This window comes from Sciurus vulgaris (genome assembly GCF_902686455.1).
Source record: "Sciurus vulgaris genome assembly, chromosome: 11".
Lineage (NCBI taxonomy): Eukaryota > Metazoa > Chordata > Mammalia > Rodentia > Sciuridae > Sciurus > Sciurus vulgaris.
In genome coordinates, this window is record NC_136472.1 from 29,749,607 (window position 1) to 29,770,315 (window position 20,709).

At 45.0% G+C, this 20,709-nt stretch overlaps 1 long non-coding RNA gene across 2 annotated transcripts in view; it reads right to left on the minus strand.

Annotated features, from left to right (window-relative positions):
- The window catches only part of LOC306639460, a 105,476-nt gene extending 88,813 nt beyond the window's left edge, over positions 1 to 16,663 (minus strand). For both annotated transcript variants that reach the window (XR_013757654.1, XR_013757655.1), the window contains exon 1: positions 16,362 to 16,663. This is a non-coding gene — a long non-coding RNA (uncharacterized lncRNA). The remainder of the gene's footprint in view (positions 1 to 16,361) is intronic.
- Positions 16,664 to 20,709: the final 4,046 nt, after the last annotated feature.

Consider the following 20,709-nt stretch of genomic DNA (forward strand, 5'->3'; position numbering starts at 1 on the left):
ATTTGAATGGCGCTCCTTTCATAAGGGTGGCAGTCTCTGCATGTACGTGTGTCTCAGGGTGTGTGGTGCATGTCTGAATCGGAGGTGTTCAGCAGGAGAAATGCCACACCTCAGCATGACAAAGGGTTATTGATTGATGGAGTTGGGAAGAATTCTTGCAGATTGGAAGATCCCAAGAGAATTACATGCACACAAATCACCTTTCTCAAATGAGCGAAGCATCTCAGATCCACCTGGCATAACCTCTGCCCTGAGAGGAGGGAACACTGGGAAGCAGGGAGCTATTTACAGATGTGGCTGGATGCATGATTTATCTCCTTTCTTAACCTTAAGTGACATTTCCCTGGGTGCCAATCACCAATTATCCAGAGGTTACCATGAGGATTTGGGGCACAAGGCCTGGGATAGAATGATGATTATCTCCCTCCTCGGGCCTCCTCGCCTTTGTAACTTGCCTTAGAAAATTTGTTTTAAGCTTAAGCCTGTTCAGTACCCTCAATTTCTGTCTATGGTTTAAGTCATGCCTACTAAAGGGAGACAGAGGACGTCTGCTCAGAACGGAGGACACCCTCTGGCAACCCATCAGCAGCTGTTCATTTTTAGCTCTACAAATGCATGTATGCATGCATGCGAGAAAGTTGCTGCCATTGGGAGGTGTGCAGTCAGGGGAAATGTCAATGACAGGGAGGCAGCCCTTGTTCTTGTGCTGAAGGTGGCTTATCACATGGGGTCATCAGATGTGACCCGGCAGACAGGAAATGCTGGGAATGTTTCAACGAAGTTTTCTTGGATTAATGGAAATGTCAGGTTCAGCATGTTTTAAAAAGCAGAGAGTAGTTGTGTTTCTAGATGTGAGAGTAGGTGTGCATAAGTATAAATCCATGCATGTGGGCACATTCACAAAAACGATAGTTTCTGTATGGATGACACACACTATATAGAGGAGAGGCAATTGAGAATAGTGTTACCTGCTTTCTGTGCTATACATGGTGTTCAGGAGCTGTTGTGTCTGATGTAGAGACCACTGTAGATTCATATAAGATCTCTAACAGCTTTCTGCAAATCCTCAGTAAGATAGAGTTGGGAATAACAGAAATGCATTCAGAAATGCACATTAGAACTTTGAGGGCACCAGCCATAGAACTTTGAGGGCACCAGCCAAAATTATGCTCCTCTAACCCTGGCCCACCTGGTGACTCCGTGACGCCTCTCTTCCCTCCCAGAAGAAGGTGCCTCTTTGCCTCCTTCCTGTCTTGTGACAGTATTAAAGCTGACTGGTTAGATTAGAAAGCACAACAGAATCATTTGCAGAAAGTTAGTCCTCTGTGGCCAGTGTCTCCATTTCTCCTACTCCTTGTCAGGTCCTGGGCTTGAGGTGGTGACCTTGTCTCCCTGAGCTGTCCCACCACCCTTTGCTGAGGCCTATGATGCCCACCCAATTCCTGTCTGTGCAGTCCAGCTAAAGCCTTGAGGAATTAATAGACTGATGTGAAAGCTGTCCACGACGAAAACCACCTTATACAATGCCAACTCTTCCCTGGGCATCCCAGGCATGTTTGAAGAGGACTCATTTTTCCTAATGCTCCCTGGAGAGGGCCTGTGGGCAGAGGGAATAGGCTGGCTGTCCTGTGGCTCTTAAAAAAACTTAGTCTTTTCTCTTTCAGGGTCAGGTGAAGTCAAGAAATGTCCTGCCTGGGTTTATTGTCTCCAAACAGGAGAAAACTGCCAGTAGGTAAATAACTGTTTGGAGGAGGGAAAAAACAAACAACCCCCCCCAAAGCCCAGATTCCAGAAAAATCAGACCCAGGGACCCTATTGGGAGGAAGTCCACAAAAGCGGGAATTCCTCTTTGCCTGAAGGGGTATTCTTTAGGGAGCAGAACTCTTTTGGTTTAAGGAAAGGGGAGAGAGAGAAGAAACCAGACATTGTGTTGGGAGCTTTAACATAAATGACCATATTTAATTCTTAAGGCAATTCTGTGTGTGTCGTCATAATAGCGAGGCCTATCCTAGGGAACTCAGAAATCACTCCAAAAACATTAGTTATCATTTTACCCATTTTAAAGTGGTGGAAATGGAGACCTGGAAGTTTGACTCATCTAAAAGCCTTCCAACTTGGAGTTGTAAAACTGGGAATTCACACCTGCATGGCTGCAACACGCATGTCCACACCTTTCATCCCGCGTTTACTCTATTCCAATCTCTGGTCTTCAGTATTCAAGTTCTAGGCTCCAACATTTGGAGTTGGAGGTGTCTGGGACTTTCTTGGCAGTGATCTAAATAATGAAACTGACTAATTCCTGCTAAGGAGACCTTTAGCCAACGGACATCATCCCACTATCCCCACTCCCTGCAAGACAAATCTACGTGAGAAGAAGACTCCCCTCCATTTTATTCTAAGGAAGGCTCCAGCTAGTTCAGCTCCATCCAAAACTTAAGGGGTTTTCTAAAAGCAGTCAATTTAAGATGGAGATGTAGTGAACTTTCTGTCCATTCAGGCTGCTGCACCAAAGTCCGTTCCTACCCTCACTGAGGAAGCAAGCCCCTTGGGTGGAAGTCATGAACAGAAGGTTATCTTAAGATAAGAACTGCAAATCTGCACCTTGAGTTGGCAAGCCACCCCAGCTCTCATTCATGCTTCTAGAAATTGGCATCCCTGATCATTTTTCTGATTCTGAAAACTTTAGAGGCTGAGCCATTAGCCCAGTGGGGGCAGATAAACCACAGCATGCATAATACGAGCTATTCCACGGTCCCCTTCCCCTGTTAAATACATGTTTTCACCACTTACCCTGATCAAGAGGTATACTCAGTCTTGGGAAACACTTCTTAGAAGCCAGCCTAGATGGAGGTCTGAGGGTGAAAGTTTTATGGACTAACTGGATGCTGGAGGAAAGGGACACATTCCATGCCCCCCCCCCTTTTATTTTTACCATCCACACTCAAAAGTCTCAACTCTCTGTTCACCTGAAAGTAATTACATTGTTCAACTTCAGGACAGTTCAGTCAATATCTACTCTTTGTACAACTCCATTTTCAAGGGACAAGCTCTTTCAAGGACTCCCCTGCCTCAGACAATCTAACTGCTGGACACCTGGGAGGACCAGATGAAGGTTTTCCCCTGTCTTGCCAAAGAAAGGCACTTCTGGGAGAAAGGACTAGAGGGTCACCCAGGAATGTCTAGAGTAGGTTTCATGGTGAGGATCTAAGCAAAGACGGGGAAGCCAGAGCAAGCACATGATAGCAGGCAGAGGCTGAGGGGGTGAAAGGAAGCCAGCATCCTATAAAGGATAAAAAACCAGGTGTTAGAGCTGGGAAAGCATGGACCACAGGGAGGAAAGGACACTCTGAGGGATGCTTGGAGATACCTGTAGGGGTTTAGCTTTAATCTTAAGGTTGATGGAGGTTTGTTTTACCCCGTGTGAATCCTGCAGGCAGAGGCGGCTCAATCACAAATTCATAGGGCTCTATTGGGTATGAACTGGCTATTCACTATTAAAGCAGCCTTGCAATTAGCTGCTGATCTACTAAGCTTGGATCACTATGTCTGATAGGCCAGGAGTAAAGAATGAGGATTGCGTTTCTGTAAGGCTGAGTCCATAAGTACAGGGAGGGTGTGAAAGAGAGGGGAAGAATCAACTAATATACCTGCTGACCTGGCCAGTTTTTTTTTTTTTTTTTTCTTTTTTTGGTCTTTCCAGGCAAGACCGTGAATGAAATAATGAGTTGAATCTTAATCTTGCCACAAGAAGAAATACTACCTTCAAAACCTCACATCTTCCATCAGTTACAGGAGCTTACAGGAGGTGGAAGAAAGAGGGAGGGTGTGCTTTCTAGGTGGGGTTTCAGCCTTTCTCTCCCTAGTAATTAAAAAAAAGAGCCTGGAATCTCAGCAAAGCCTGACTTGGCCAATCCTCAGGGTTTGTTTTGTTTTGAAGAGTCTAGGTTAACATAGTGGGGCTGAACTAACAGTCATAGCTGGGCTGGGGATTTCTGCAGGGTGTTCAGGTCAACAGGGAGCCAGAGAGGACAACTCTTAGGGCCTCGCAGGTGGTTCCAACTCTTCAGCACTGGGTTTCTGAGATCACTGCAAAATACCCAAGACAGTGCTGACTAATGTCACTTACCTTGCCATCCAGGAGCCCGTGGCTCAGGACCCATGAAGAAAAGTCTCGGGTCCCAAATGAAAATGTCTAGAGTGAAGCCATTGCAATGTGGTAGGATGAAATGCAAATTTAATTGAAGAAAAAAAATCTAGGTGATTCCATCTTGTGTTCCAGGGCAAACCAATTCTGAGGATCTTTCTCTTTCTCCTCCTTCCTACCCCCACATTCTTAATCAGTCCAAACAGTCACGAGTAAGCTCTTTCACTCTATCTGTCTGGGATTATGGGATTTCTGGCCTTTCCATCTGGTTTCAATGACATCACACTCAGATATACCTTGGGTCCCTTCACTCAGTGTGACCGCTTGGGTAGAGTGTCTTGGAACTTCATTTTGGAATTTGCTGTAGTTTACCTGAGTGTTGGCCAAGTCTGGCATGAGGAGGAGATAGAAGAAAGGGAAACTAATGACAGCCATCGGGGTACAACTCAAAGGGGAGCTTGCCAAAGATCAAAGCCATTTCCCACTGGAGGGGCACCTTAGAGAAAGAGCTGAATGGGTGGCAGATGGAGGCAAGGCGGTGATCAGGAAGGGGTTATCATGGCAGGGTTAATAGGAAGATGAATGTGAGCAGCAACATTGCAGAAAGCACGAGGCAAAAGATGACATGTATCCTGGGTGTGTGAGGACTGCTTTGAAAACTCATCTGGTCTCCTCTTGGTCTTTGGCGCTCCTACAACAAGCAAGAGGAAAGGGACAGGGTATCAGCAATCCATGTTTCGTCACGTGCAATTCCCTGTGAGTGTTGAGGTCCCGGGCTTTCCCCGCCCCTCCTTCTTGGTATCATTTTGGCTTTCCAGGGGATGGGAAGAACACGAGGGGCAGATGCTCAAGGCTCCCGCAAAGGGTGGCCAGCCTTGCCAGCCAGTGGTCAAAGAGGAGCTTACTTCCACTTGGCAGGTCTGGACCCACTATTGATCAATTAGTCCCATTTTGGACAAAGTGGAGTTTGTAGTACTAACAGGTCAAATCAGACAGTTGCTTCCACCGGTAGCTGAGGGCCAGGAGGTTACATAATGGACAAATGTTTTTAACCCAGTCACTCCGTTTAGTTCAATGACAACTCAAGCAGACATGCAGATGGCATTACAAAAGCTTGCTCCTGTTATCTCTGTTATTAACATCAGGTATTATTCTGATCTCATTATGATATCATTATGTCAACTGAGGAAGGGGCAGTTAATGGGAGATCCCGAGTTGGGGGTAGAGGAACTGGGTATAATATTTTTAGCCACTGTGTAGATTTAGACACATTGACAGTGAAATTGGGGTACAGCATCCCCCCAAAGCAGGAATGGGAATCCTGTCACTTACCCTTATCTCAAAACCCCAGGAAGAACCAATATGGAAAGGCTTTGAGGTTCTCCTGGGTAAGCAGTAAGGTTTACACTTTCCCATGGTGCAGGAGAGTTGAAGTAATATTTAGGGTTCTCCCGGGGATCTAGATCATTCTAAAATGTAGACTGCTCAGACACCAGTTTTTAAAAGCCAAGTGGTTTGTATAATCTCTAATTCCCAAGGCTCAAAATTAAGGGAGCTTAATTGTGAACCAACCCAAAATGGCAAGAAGCAACTTAGGAAAGGATCTGTTTGCAAAATGAAGAAGTGGTTTTGAAATCTTTAATTTCTGTAATTAAGAAGCCCAACTTAGACCTCAGTTCCAACCAACATCAACCACAAAGACTACTTATACCAAGTCACAAGTCTGTTCTTGATGCTGCCATTGGCCCCTAACCAAAATCTGGAACATGTCACTCAATATCTTAGGTTCCCACACCATAAAATGTGTGTACTGCTACCTGCCCTACCTACCTCACAGAATTTTATTTTTGAAAAAATAGAGGTGAACATGTTTCACAAATTTAAGAGGTCTTGCGTCCATAATGGAAATTCTTCTTAAGTCCCTATGCTGGTTACCAAGTGAGAACACAGAGTGGACAGGCACTGCCATCTAATTAACTGCCTCATGAGCTAATCTATTTATTTATTTTTTTTATAGCAGGACTGAAATGCTCTAGGATCCAGGAAGTTTATGGAGCCATCTCGGAGCCAGGACAATGACTTATATTACGTGCTGTGAACAAGTTCCACTTCTAGTCTCATGGTGTTTCTTGGCTCTTGCTTCTCTTGAATTCTTGCTTAGGAGAATCCTAAGAATAAGGAAGGTCCCTAAGGGGTTCTACTAGTCTCTAGGGGTGCCAGGAACTTATCTGATCTCTTCAGGTCTTCAGGTAGGTTTGTAAAATCCTACCATGGGCAGGATTGTGGTGAGCAGTGAACGAAAAGTACAGTGCTCAACACCATGTGGGCACCCAGAAAACATTAGTGAAATGACGAAGGAGTCAGAAGGGCCCAAAGTTTCATCTTCCTGGTGGCTCAGCACATCTTGTTTTCTCATTGCTTCAAGGAACCAAGGCCAAGATGCTCAGAGGCTTCAAATTAATACCCACAGGGCGGTGGGTAATGACTACGATGGAATTTCTTTCAAGCAGCCAGTAGAGGGAGCTCCCGAGTAACACTGTTCGCTGGTCCACATCTCCTTCGTTTCTGTATGAGGAGATGGGCTTTTTCTCCTCCAGAACCTTTACCCCAGCCTTGGTTAAAGGATCTGGACAAGATCTGCTCTCAGAGAACGCTAGGTACTTGAACCTGAGTGAGTCCCACATCAAGGATCAACTCTCGGGCTGCACTTGCAACTTGGAATGGTAAGGAGAGTTCCTATAGAGCTGATCTCAGGAGTTCTGGGGTTGAGACTTTGAGGCCAACACTTCTCCAGTCCTTGGAATTTTGAAAGTGTTCTAGTTTTTTTAGTAATTCTTATCTCACAAACAACTATATTTCTAGACACTAAAGGACTTCACCATATACTTCTTATAATGGTGTCATGGAGCCCTGACATGCCCCTCTCCCTAAAGATATGCTTTGTGTATTCCATTGAATAGCAGCAGACTGAAGGGAATGATCCTTTCCTGATCCAGGGACCCTTTGGAAGACAACTACAGGATCCCTCTCCAACAACAGACCTACAACGGCTGCCCAAAGTCCACCGGATGGACTTTACCAAGGCTCTAAGACACACTTTCTCATAGTTCCTTCTTGCTCAGATTCCTCAGGTCAACAAGTACAGCTATTTGGGGCACAAACCTTTTTTTTCCCCATATTTATTTTCTGGCTCACGGTTAATCAATGCAATAGTAGAAGCCCAAGAGATGATGAGAGACCTTTCTGGTCTTTCTTACAATTAACATTTGCTCACTGGCTGATTTTGATTAGCAATGGCCTCATTTCTTTTAGCGTACCCAAGAGGCTTTGTGCCTTACCTACTTACAGGATGACACATAGCTCAGAAGGAACTCAGCGTAAGGCAAAGACTTAAGAGTAGCAATAGTTATTGAGTATTTAGTAACCTCAAGTAGTGTGCTAACAAGGTACGCATACATTATCCCATTCAATCCTTGTAAGAACTCAGTTCCTATTCCAGTGTCCATTTTCGAGTTGAAAAACTGAGGCTTAGAAAGGTTAAATAACTTGTCCAAAGCCAAACAGCTGTTAAGTGTAATAACTGGTATTCTGAAACACAGACAGCCCCTCTTCGGGCTCTGACTGACTTCTCCAGAATAGACAACAAAGTTCCCTTCAGTATTGGGAGAGGTTTCCAAGGTTCAAAGGAACCTGAGCAATGGAACCTTGTTAAGGCCAAATAGGACCGATGGACCCATCTGGTGTTCCTTCTCATTCCATCCGGCAAGTGCAAGCTACTTCAGGAGGAAAAAGTCACCACTAGAACAAAGTAATTTCTCTCCCTTTCCGTCTCCAAGGTGATCTCTGAGCTACCTGACCAAGGCACACAGAACAAAAGGGACTCATTACATTTTCAGAAAATGCATTGGATTTTGGATTTTGGTAATTTGGGAATAAACTGGAAAACTAACAGCTGGGACCTAGTTCACGAGTAGAATTCTTTAGGTTCTACGCCTTAGAGGAAAAGACACACTTTGGGAACAGCAACTAAGGAGAATCTGAGGATAGGTAAAGGATTTTATCAGCAGTGATCAAACCATTGCTACATGTGCCCTTATTTGTAACTTTGCTGGGCTCCGTTCACTGATTTCTGGTTAAGGATCAGTGCTGACTCCTTGGATACAAGGGCTTGGAGCAGGGAGGGAAAGCAAAGACCATATAGCTAACATCACAAGAGACACTCCTCGTTAATCAGACCCTGCCTTCATGAATTTGGCTGCTTCTACTCATTTTTCCACTTCCTGAAGTCAACAGAGGGAATCTGTCAGGTAAGATGGTGTGCTTCTACTGACATGGAAGAGAAAAAAATGAAGGAGCTTCTGCCTTGAAGAGCCAAGAACCACTGACTAGAGGAAGAAGAAAGGACTCAGCACCCAGACTTGGGTCCATCCTGGCCCGTCCTCTTATCCTCTCTTCTCTATTAGCATCAAATGGATGTTTTCTAAAATATGGAACACTTCACAAATTTGCACATCATTCTTGTGCACGTCCCATACTAATATCATTTTTGGTATATTTGCTACAGAAGCGAGCACAAGCACCAAAATGTTTTGATTCATGGAATAACTTGGTGCTGTAGGCCACCAGTATTAGAAAATATATGGTTTCCAGTTGGATTGAAATAGTTCTTTTGGTTGCAAATCAAATCACAACTTTGGTCCTGATTGGACTCAGGAGAATTAGTAACATGTTGACAGGATCTGGGGTTCACGCAGATGACAGGTTCACTCTGATAAGGGATTTGTGGTCTCGTTTACTTCCAGGCTCCGATAGAGATAGGAATGTACTTCCTTCGGAAGGGATCAGCCTTCGTCATGTATACATGGTGGCTAAGTTTTTTTTTTTTAAATCTGAAAACTTAAAAGCCTACAAATTAATGTAGAGTAGTAGAAACCATCTTGATTTGGCTAAAGAAGGAAGGATAGTGGGGAAGAAAAAAAGAAGGACAGATAGCAGGGAAGAGTCTTCCTTCAGGGAAGGAGAGTGTCTATTTTGATCTTCTATTTTCCCTTATGTCACCTCCATGAACCATTTCTGTTTTCCAAATCTGTGCAAATACAGTACAGAAAAACAAGTAGAAGCAAATAATCCTTGTAGTGCATTGGGATCTTAAGTCCTACTCCAGACTGAGGGCCTTTACTTGTCCTGTGGTTCTTAACACCCAAAATGCAGTGGCCAGGGCAAATCCTACAGTTCTAGGAACCAGGCCCCCTAACGTAATGAGCTCATGGTCTTCTAAAAGGATGAATCACCACAAAAGCCTGGCATCCTCACTAAATACTATGAAGGATCTCTGGATCAACAATCTGGATCTTGATGAATAGATCTTATTCTTGTTTCCAAACTGGTACATCCACAACCAATTAACATGCTTACATAAACTCAGGGATGAAAGGATTCCTGATGGAATCTAGATGAGTTTGGAATAGAAACTTACCAATTATGGTTGGTAAGGATCTCACCAAAAGAATAATAGGTACTGTTAAAGGCTTCTCTCACCTTCTGGACTAGATTACCATGGTGGCAACCAGGATCTTAGTTATCACTGGACATTCAGAACCTAGAATATGGCTTGCTGTAAGTTTTTCTTGAGTTCCCAATTTTAATGAAGTCATAGGGACCAGATAGGAATTACTTTCTTCTGTTCTCTACTAGGGAATGAGGTCATTGAAACTTAAGATTGGTATTAGGAACAAATACTCATGTTTGCCTCCAAGGAATCACAGAGAGGGTCTCACAAAGTTCAAGGAGAACTTGGGATACTACCTTAGTGCAGAGAAGACTCCAGTCTGGTCTCTAGGCTCCCAGGAGTGAAATGCAGATGAGCCTCTCATACCCATACCTTTCAGGTCCAGACTGTGCTAAGTAAAGGATCCACTGGGATCCTTTATCTCTACCTAGATGCCTCCTCTTTGAGGTTTGGGGGTGCCAGGATAAAAGAGTGAATGGGCTTTGAGTAGAGGTGGAAGCTCTGGAGAAGATGCCCAAGACCTGTTCCTTGCTTGGTAGGGTCAATGAAAAGCACTTCCTTTGACTTCCAGTAGGGAATGGGGAAGACAGACTTCACCCAGATCTCCCAAGAGGAGACTCTGTGTGTGAAGAAAGACTTAAGAAAAACTCTGCTAGCTTCAGAAAAGAGAGAATCTACTCAGGTAACAAAGGTATGTAGTAGAAACACCATCTACAGCACACCTCATGAGAAGATGCTCTGAAATCACTTTTCTGATGCTTCCCTGGGCCCAGCAATGGCCAGAGGTATAATTATAAAAGTAACAATAAAAATAATATAGTAGACACTGAGTATGTGGCAGGCACTGTGTCAAACCATGTGAAAGTACAAAGTCGATGAATCATCATCAAAAAAACTCTTTGAGGTAGGTACATGTGTGTGTGCGTGCATGCATGCGTGTTTGGGTGTGTGTATGTGTTTTACTGGGAATTAAATATATAAATAGGCAAACACTCTACCGCTGAGTCACATCTCCAGCCCAAGGTAGGTATCAATTTTAATTGTAAAGAAACTCAGGCTTAGAGAGTTTAAATAACTTATCAAAATCCACACAACCACCTAAGTACAGGAACCAAATGTTGAACTCAGGTCTATCTGGCTTACAAATCCTGAACTATTCAGCAGCGCATGAGAGACTTATGCCCACCTCTGTTGCTGAGTAAGATGGGAAAGAAAGGAAGGCAGGATTTAAAGAAATTTTAATATCTGCCTCTGTGCACACACACGTGTGTAAACACATGTATCACATGTAGAACACTCAAGAGTGCTTTCAAATGAGCATCCATTTCATTCTCAAGATAATCCTGTGGGGCACATTAAAATGTGCACACTCCTATTGCTCAGGTGAAGTAAGCAGATCACAAATGAAATAATTTGCCCAGAATCATACAACCCACTCGATGGCTTAAACCTATGTAGTGGGATTCCAAAAATGGGAATTCCAAAAAAGTGGTTCTTTCAAAAATGAGACCTACTCGATTATGAACTGCCCATTATAGGTCAAACACTATATGAGGCTCATAAACAGTGAATAAGTCATGGATTGGTCTCTGTTCACTAACTGGACTGTCACTACAATAGCCTTGAAGTCTAGCACAGGTTATGTAACAGCATAAGCAAGAGTAATTCCCTTTCCTCTTTTTTCCCTACACAGTTTAGACCAAGCTAACTATTTCACAAAAGGGTGTTGCTGTCACCCAAAAGGACCAGGTGGAAAAGAGGAGAGCTAGATGAAGGCTGAAATCAGAACTCTCAAAGTCCCCGAACCAATGTTGGAGGGCCAGTGGTGTCCTCATTCTGCAGGTTGGATACACTTTTAGTGCCAGCTTTGTTCCACACTGGTCATCTCACATCTTTGGCTTTGTTCCTTAGAGGGTATGGAGCAGGAAGGCAGTTGACACAGGAAGGAAAAATTCCTTTCTTACCGGCGTCCATCAGGAAAGTAGGACTGTCTGTCCTTTGACCCTTTGAGATTCAAGCCCTACTTCGTCCCCAATAACATCAATTGAATTTATTGCCCAAGAGATATCTGAGAACCTATTAACCCAGACCAGGAGGTCCCTAGACAAACTTCAGGGCAGTGGTGAGATAATAATAAGCACTTGATCATGAGCACAATCATTCATGAAGAAAGCTGAGTATTATTTTATTAATTTTAGACAGTGGAAGCTAACTATGGATCAGGCAGAGTATCTGTTTGATGGAACCAAGTTTGAAAGTGGTAGGTTTGCAAGTGGTAGGTAAGGATGGAGGGGATGCTTCATTTCCAAGGTCAAAGCTCTAATCCAAGGCATTGGTGGACCTGGAAGAGATTAGCAGATGAATTCTCTCTTCAAAGCTGTGATGCTGTCACCAGGAAATGGTGAGATTTTCAGAGTGGGACTTGGTTAGAGAAGAAGAGGAAGAACAAGTATTCCTTCCTTCCTTTTTTTTTTTTTTTTTTCTACAGGTATTTGCTTGATGAAGGAAAATGAGCACCAGGATTCTCAGTCTGGGATCTGGGTTACTTCCTGGCTTGTTAAGGGTACGATGTGTACAGTCACCATGCAGGGCCCTGTACTAAAAAGGACTACGCGTTTGGTCAGAGAATCTACTGCCATTGCCTTGAAATTCTTAATGATTTTAGCTTTGAACCTGTGTTTGACGTCAATGAGCTCATGGAGAGCATGAGTGAAGGCAGAAGACAGGCACAAGGCATGCCCATCTTTCCTTGCTGTCCCAGGGTTGGCAGTGCCCCATGCGCAAAGCGAGTCAATTTCAAGTGTGAATGAGGACACTGCAGTGCCGAGAGGCCATGCTCTCTGTTGGAACCAGATGCAGAGAGAAGGCAATGGGGCTGTAAATGACACTAAAGACCAAGGAACCCTAGCACATCATTTCTTATTCATCTTCCTTCCCTGTACTTGCCATCCCCCGAGGCTATGGTGAAAATGGTGACATCCCAGGAAACGTGGTGACAGAGCGACCCATAGTTCTTTTACCTTCAGGACTTTCCCTATTCAACAGCAAGCGGAAGGTTGAGAGGGCCAGTAGAGTGCACTCATATCAGGAAGTAAGTAAAACAAGTCGAGTTCCTTTTATTCAATGTCTCCTTTGTTCTGGTATGAATGAAATACCCATGTAGGTATGGCCTATGGTTTCCTATTTACGAGTTGCATAATTTCCACAAGTCTGCAAATGAACCAAATGAACCAAATGGTGTTGTGCCCGGTGCAATGATGCGCACCTGTAATCCCAGTGGCTCAGGAGGCTGAGGCAGGAGGATCGAATCAGTGAGTTCGAATACAGTCTCAGCAACTTAGAGACATCCTAAGTAACTTAGCAAGATCCTGTCTCAATGGGCTGGGAATATAGCTTAGTTGGTAGAGTGCTTTCCTTGAAGGCACAAGGCCCTAGGTTCAATCCCCAGCATGAAAAAAAAAAAAAAAATCCTGTCTCAAAATAAATATTAAAAAAGGGCAGAGGATGTGGCTCCTGAGTTCAATCCCTGGTACTAAAAAAAAAAAACAGAAAGAAAGGGAAAAAAAAAAAAAAAAAAAAACACCCAAACCTGGTTGCACAATAAAAAGATGAATGGTAAAATTTATGCTAAAATATTTAAAGTTTTAATTTTTTAAATTTAGTATGACATTGGACAGCAAATAAGAAACACCATGACAAGTCCAGAGAGTGTGGAGGAAAGGGAAAAGCTTTATATTTTAGTACCTTTAACGGCACTTTCTTCCTACATTTCAAATGAGGGATTCTGCATTTTCAGTTTATATTGGGTCCCACAAATCACATCGGCTGGCCCTGCTCCTGCCCTTGTTCTGTTTTGATAAACAGAGTGGAAGCAGCAGGGCTTATGCAGGATGATGATGAGGAAAGTCGGGCTTCATTCTTCTTACAAATGGGTATACCTCTGCACGCAGGAACATTCTCCAACGTCGCATGAAGGGGCAACTGACACTCCTGAATGAATATGAGGAAACCCAGGGCAAATTCAGGTTCACCACATACACTCAGGGACATCAGATCCACCCCTAGACTGGCATTGGCGTTTCTTGATTGGCATCTTTAGACTTGAGAGAAGAGGAGGGAGGATGGCTTCCTTACGTGCTGCTCCGGAGCTCAGCTGTGGAGAGGACCCTGGGCACACACATGTGTATTCTTGTGGCCTCTGCACACGTGTGAACATGCACTGCACATCCTCAGCTGCACGCGACATGTGCCTGGCCACTGTAGACCTGAGAGAGGTTTGGCCTTTATGTGCATTTGGGGGGCGGGGCTGGTTGATGAACATAAAGTCCCTTTAGTGAAAATAGGTGGCAAGGAGTGTACGTTGGTCTGGTGTCCTTCTGCAACTTGGTCCTGAGGGGATCCCAGCTGAGAGTAGAGACAGATACTGATGGGTCTGGGGGACTTTGGAGGACACATGGCTAAAGATTTTTTTTTTTTTTTCTCATAACCACTTTCCCTTAAAATCAAAAGTAGACAAATCTTTGTGGACTTTAAAAAATAGAAAAAATTTCCTTTTGAGAAGAGCAACCTGTGACATCAATGCCTCCCAGACTGTGAGAGACTCTCTCCCTCCTTCCACTGGCCAGAAAAATGACGGCGCCTTTCCCAGGATGTCAGACGCGCTGGCCTGGCAGGTCTGTAAGAACTGAGTCCCCATCCTCTCTCCTCTCTGGCTGGACAAAGGTTCCCACCAGCAGACTTACGCCAGTCTGTGCCACGTTACCCCCATTTCCTTGTCCTCTGCCTGTTGGTGATTCTGGCCTTAGAGGGTGTGGCAATGGCATCCTGATTCTAATTTCCAAGTATCCTCCCCAAATCTCCCACCTTTTTGCTGGAAGAGATTCCCTTCTCGTATTGATTTGGTGACCCAGTCGCCCCCCAGGAGGAACCCCCTCACACAAACTTGCTCCTTCCGAAGTATATCCCAGCCCAGGTGGTCCTCTCTACCCAAGCAAGACACCCACTGCTTTTTATCTTCAGGTCCAGTTTACCCAGATATTCAAATGGTACCCACACATCTCTATTTAAAGATCATGAAGGATGTCCCCCACCCCCATGAGGCTTGTGCTCCACCTCCTAGAAGTGGCTGCTCTTCAGAGTGGAGGTGATTCAGCTTTCCTAGAAGATCATGTGCAGGGCGGGGGGGGGGGGGAATACAGTACTACAGCTGAGTGCTGCCCGCTTCCCTAGATTAAAAAAAAAAAAAAAAAATCTGCTCTCAGACACATAGAATTCCCACTGACAAGGTTTGGCCAACACCAGGCGCTGAATTTTTCCCATTAAACATAAAGCTTAGGATGGAAGATGCTGGGTGGGAGAAGGAATAATGATGATAGCTTTTCAGCCCTCTGGAGGATTTGAACTCTGCCCCCCCCACCCCCAGGTCAAATGGCAGATGTTCAAAAGCCCCCTCCTCTGTCCCATCACCTCTCTCCTCCAGCTCCTTCCCAACAAAGACTGACTCCTTGCTGCACACAATAAAGCCCTGGTGGATTTACCCAGATCAGAAAGCCCCTTGAAGTCTCTGTCAAAACTAATCTTCTCAGGAGAAACACTTGTTGATAACCACCTCACTTTGTGCTTTGTGCAGCGGCAGGAAAGAGCAGGGCGGGAGGGGAAACCTGGCCTCTGACCTCTCCATCTCCACATAGCCTTAGGCACCATGCAATTCTTAACCTCATAAAACACCCCCCCCCCCATACCCTGCAAGACGTGGCTCCCATCCAGCTTCTCCATCTCTGGCTCACCCATCTTAGCACTGCCCCCGCACCCCTCAAGGCAGGAGGCCAACCCTGAGCTTCCCAAACTGTGAGCAAGTGACCCTGGCCAGGTTCCAGTCTTCCCCAGACCCTTGCAGCCCCCACACGTAACCTTCTGCCCTTTGGGGCTGGCCCCGCTTGGCTTCCTGCTGCAAAGTTTGCCAGGTGCCTTTCCCGGTGGTTTTCCTTTCCACAACCGGCCCTAAGAAATCATGCATAAAGATTTCCCTCTACAGGTGGTTGTGAGCTGTAGCAGTTTTTGCTCCAGCAATGGAAACGGTTTTTTGTTTTGAAATTGCATTTCACCCACTAATAAGGTTTTTAACAAAAACTATTTTGCTCATACCCACTAAAGACTTACCATTTTCTCCAAATAGTGGGAAAAGAGAAGATTCAATTCTCTATGCAAGAAATCTTATCACTATGATCACCACCACCCTGCCCTGACTCCCTTTATCTCCCCACACTTCCCCCACTTTGCTCTGACTTCATGAAACCTTTTTGGAACTAAATTTTCACGTGCAAAATAATTATAAGAATGAAAATGCTCAGTGAATGAGAATCAGTCCAAAATATGGCAAAGTAGAATAAGCACTTGCCCACTACAGAATCCCCCTCCACCCTCCCTTCCACACCACAAAACACTGGGGGGGGGGGGGCTGCCCAGCATCCCTTCCCCAGTTTAACACCACAGGATTGTCTTCCAACTGGCATGCCTCCTGCAGAAACCACACACAAGACCCCAGGAAAGCCTGCCCAAGAAGTCCAGGCAATTTGTACAAATATTGCTGTTCGATGAAAAAGACAGTAATCATGGCCAGTCAGACAGATCTACTCCTCCAAACATTCACCAACTGACATCATAAACTTTGCAAAAGCCAAACACAAGACAGTGCATGGTATAACCTACCTTGGCGAGCTCCTTCACTTTTTGTGCAAATGTTTTCCCCTCCGCATGCTTTACACAGATTTCTAGGGAAATTTGGAAGGACTGGTGAGGGGGTGGGAGAGGTGAGGGAATGAGGGTAATATAAATAAGGAAGCATTTTAAATGCACCACGCAAAAAGCTCGGGATTTCACGTTATGTGTCTGCACTCTTCCCGGAGCAAAGCAAAACAGTTCGCGTTCAGTGCCAGACTTGGAGGGAGAGGGAGAAGAGAGCGGGAGGGGGAGAGAGGGAGGGAAAGGAGGGAGGGGAGAGAAAGAAAGAGGGGGGACGCAGAAGGAGAGAGAGAGAGAAGAGAGAGAAAGGGAGAAGAGGGGGGCGGTTAAGGGGAGGAAAAGAGGGAGGGGGGAGAGAGAGAGAGAGAGAGAGAGAGAGAGAGAGAGAGAGAGAGAGAGAGAGAGAGAGATGAGGGAGCCACAGGGAAGGAGGAGAGAGGAGGCAGCCCCCTCCCACGCTCCCACCCCCACACATTCAGGCACCTCCTGAGTAACTGATCAGAGCAAAGAACTCATCACCCACGTTCGAAAACCCCGATCAGGGACCAAGTCCCGATGCACATACTCGCGGGTCTATTTATAGACACACCCTAATGATATGCATTGCATTCTGAACCGTAAATGTGTGTGTGCACACGGATTACATACGGTTTCTTTGACAGGTATTTTTTTTTTTTTTTTTTTTTTTTTTTTTTTTTTTTTTTGTACTGCAGTGCGACTGATTATATCTGTTAGGATTTTCTTTTTCTTTTCTTTCTTTTTGCATCAGGAATACATGCATCAGTTTTGAAGACGTTCTGAAAAAATGGTGGGGGTCTCAACGCTTCCAAAACCCTGGCTTTCCCCCCCTCTGCAAAGCTGGGATATTTGCAGAGTTGGGGCTGTTTGGAAAGGCTCCAGCGCTGGCTCGGTGTAGCACGCCCAGTTCCAGCCGTGTGTGCTATTGACCTGCATTGACGTCAGTGCGTCATTAGGTCTCCCTTAGAAACACTGACTTTCAAAAATAGTATCAAATTAATTCAGTTGGAGCCTGGTGAAGAAAGGCTACTAGCTAGAATCAGCCATAAAACTCCAGAATTTTCAGCCCTAAATCTCTTCTTCTTTTTCTAGGAGCCAAATAGAAATCAGATTGTATGGAAAATGCCATTGATAGGGATTTTTTTTTCCTTAAGAAGAGGGACCAAATTAGATTGCAAAATCCAGAACTGTCTCTCTCTCTCTTTCTTTCCCCTCTTTTTTTCTGATCTAAAAATAACTCCCTGCTTGAGCTGACTGCGGTATCTTTTGTGTTGCAGCCCTCTGTTTTTAGCAGTCTGGCCCCGGTGAAGGGTGGAACACAAGTACAGACATTGATCTATTGATATTTTTGCAAAGCCAGGGATTAATTTTAATAAAACAGGTGTGCCCTTATTGTGGTGATGGGTATTGTGGTGGGGGATGCCTTGGGGGAGATTTATGTCATTCACACCTTCTCAGTTTCATTTCTTCCAATTCATTTTTTTTAAAAGACATAATTCCCACCCCACGTGTCTCACGTGGCCTCTGACCAGCACATGCAACCCCCATTCATACAAACACAAAGCGACAGTGCATTCACATTTAGCAGAGGTAGCACATTCATAAGCAAGGACTCTGATGTGTTCCTCCCCTCATGGCTGCTAGGCAGAAAAGGCACAGCAGCCCCCACAGGATTAGGCTTTAATCTGGGGGATTTAAATATGCAATCTGATAATTAAACTGTATTATTATTAAAATATGCATTTATTAAAAATCTGCTTTTTATGGGGGAGCATTGCTTCTTCCCATAGCTAACAATATAGGTTTAGTTTTTCTATTTTACAAGCATACATTTTCATATACTATGACGTATATATGTGAATATAGAGTGTCCCCCTCATGGAAGTCAAGCAGGTGGGATATGCTACCTGCAGGTCTTTGAGGGGTGCATTAGACCTTTCTGTTTTCAGAGAAAACAGTTTATAATCGTTTTGTGATCTGCATTTCCCACATTCTTGCTCCCCACCCTCCTTCCCTGACTCACCCCCTCAAATGGACTGCACTTGTGTCTCTGGCTGATAAAAGAATTTGGTTTCTCTGACCCATTCAGTCTTTGGCCTCCGCTGAGACTGTTAATGAGGGGACTAATTAGGACCATTGTATACAGGGGACCTCCCAGAGGCCTCTTGGATGACAAGGGATGTGGGGGGCCTTGGATGAGGGAGGGGAGCCAAAAAACAGTGTTTAAATCTGAAGAGTTAAAATCGAGTGACCATAATTTTATATATATTTCCCTATAAGATCAGGTTTTCAATGTGTAAACTCCCAATAATTTTTGCTTCTTACTAGTTTCTAAAAGAATGAGGCCCTTCCTTTCATTCCCTGAAATCTGATTGGGAGAGAGAAGAGGGTAAGATCTTGTGGACCCCAACGTGTCAGACAAGGACAAAATATGCATCATTTTACCATGCCAGGCTAGTGGGTGGGGGACGTGGAGGTCAGAGAAAATCATATTCCAACTGCTACCCACCTGCCCTTGGCAGTCCCAAGCCGGAGCCTTACGGGCCAGTCAGGAGGCTGTGGAGATAGAGTTTATCTAAGGACAATTCCTGGTGGCTGCAGGAGACTTGAGCTGATGACAGACTGACCACGTTTTCCCCTTTGTCTTTCTTCCCTAACTTCTCTGTGGCTTCAGGGAGGACAAGCCAATTGCCACTAGCTCATAATACCACAGCAGCAGCAGCAGCAGCAGCAGTAGCAGCAGCAGCAGCAAAAGGGAAGTGTCATGAGAGAATAAAATATTTCTCCTCCCTGCCCCCAAGCAAATGCTCGTAGACTTTGGTAAAGACACCCTATCTGTGGATGCTTCCAGTCAGCCAGGCACCTGCAAACCACTACCCCAGCTTGCAAGGGCTCCCATACACCCTCCATCACAAATGCATTCATTCACAGAAACTACCGTCATTCATACACCTGCACACAACCACGTTCATTCATATTTTAGCCACAATTGAAGCCACACACTTGCCTGCAAAGGCTGGACCAAGTGCACACGGCAGGAACATGCCTTCAGAAGGTTGTTTCTACTGCTTCCCCGCCCCTTGCACAGCTTCTTTCCCCCAGGGGGTTTCAGCTCTGAACTGTACAAAATCCTGGCAGAAATAAATTTCTGCCATTCAGACAGTGGATCCTCAGCCTGTATAAAAATCCACTGACCTGGTCCATGATTAGATCACGGACACGATGCCCAGGCACTGGCAGAACTACAAATGCCTAGGTAGATGAGGGGGCCAGTTCTTTTTCTGGCCTGGTTTTCCGCACTTGGCAGCCCAGTGAATGAAGTGAGAGCCAAGGGAGGGGCTTGCAATGTGGCCCAAGACTGCATAGTGTCCCACTTGGCCAGTTCAGATCTTGTCCTTTAGGGAGAGGTGAGAGCCATGTGAGCTGTCAAGCACTGCAGGAGCCAAGAGCTGGCATTCCAGGGCCTGGGAATTTTTATTGGTCTGTGCTGGTGCTGTGGATGGTAAGCTGGGGATTCTTCATTTTGCCCCCTTAAATCCACCCTGCATTTGCTCCACCTGTTTTGTTCCCAAGAGCTTGACCTCTAGGGACTGCATCAGCAGATGGTCTTGATCTCTGGTTCAGCTAAGTGGGTCCCTGGGAGCAAATCCAAAGATGGGAGGAGAACGTGGTAGGATATTTATTTTCCCATCTCCCTCCTTGCCAAGCTAGGGTTTGTCAGTGGCTGGTTCCCTCTACTAAAGCCACAGCTCCTTTCAAGTGGCTCTCTTGAACAGCTATGGTAACAGCTTTTTCTGTGTATGTGTGTATGTGACCATTAGACCTGATTCTCAAACTTTCTAGGTCTGTGGAACTCTTAAGCAGGACAAAAGTCTACACACCTCATTGATCCCTACCGGCTGCCTTAAAACATGTCTCCCATTAGGATGCTGGGTGAGCAGTTTATTTTCTGACATAAGCCAAGGGGGAGCTTTTTCAGTTAAGTACAGAAAATCAGAGAAGAGACGCTGCTGCGGATATTGCAGAGTAGTGGTTAAGGAGAGCTCTAGAAGTGGGCTATTGGCTTGGGAGTTAACCAGCTTTGTGATCAGGGGCAAGGTACTAACTGTCTTAAGCCTCAGTTTCCTTCTCTGTAAAATGTGAATAATGGCACTCTAAGACTTGTTATGAGGACTTTATGTGATAATGCATATAAATACGGGTAGTTTCTTAATTATTAAGAGTATAAAGCTGGGTGCATGCCTGTAATTCCAGCTACTCTGGAGGCTGAGGCAGGAGGATTAGGTTCAAGGTCAGC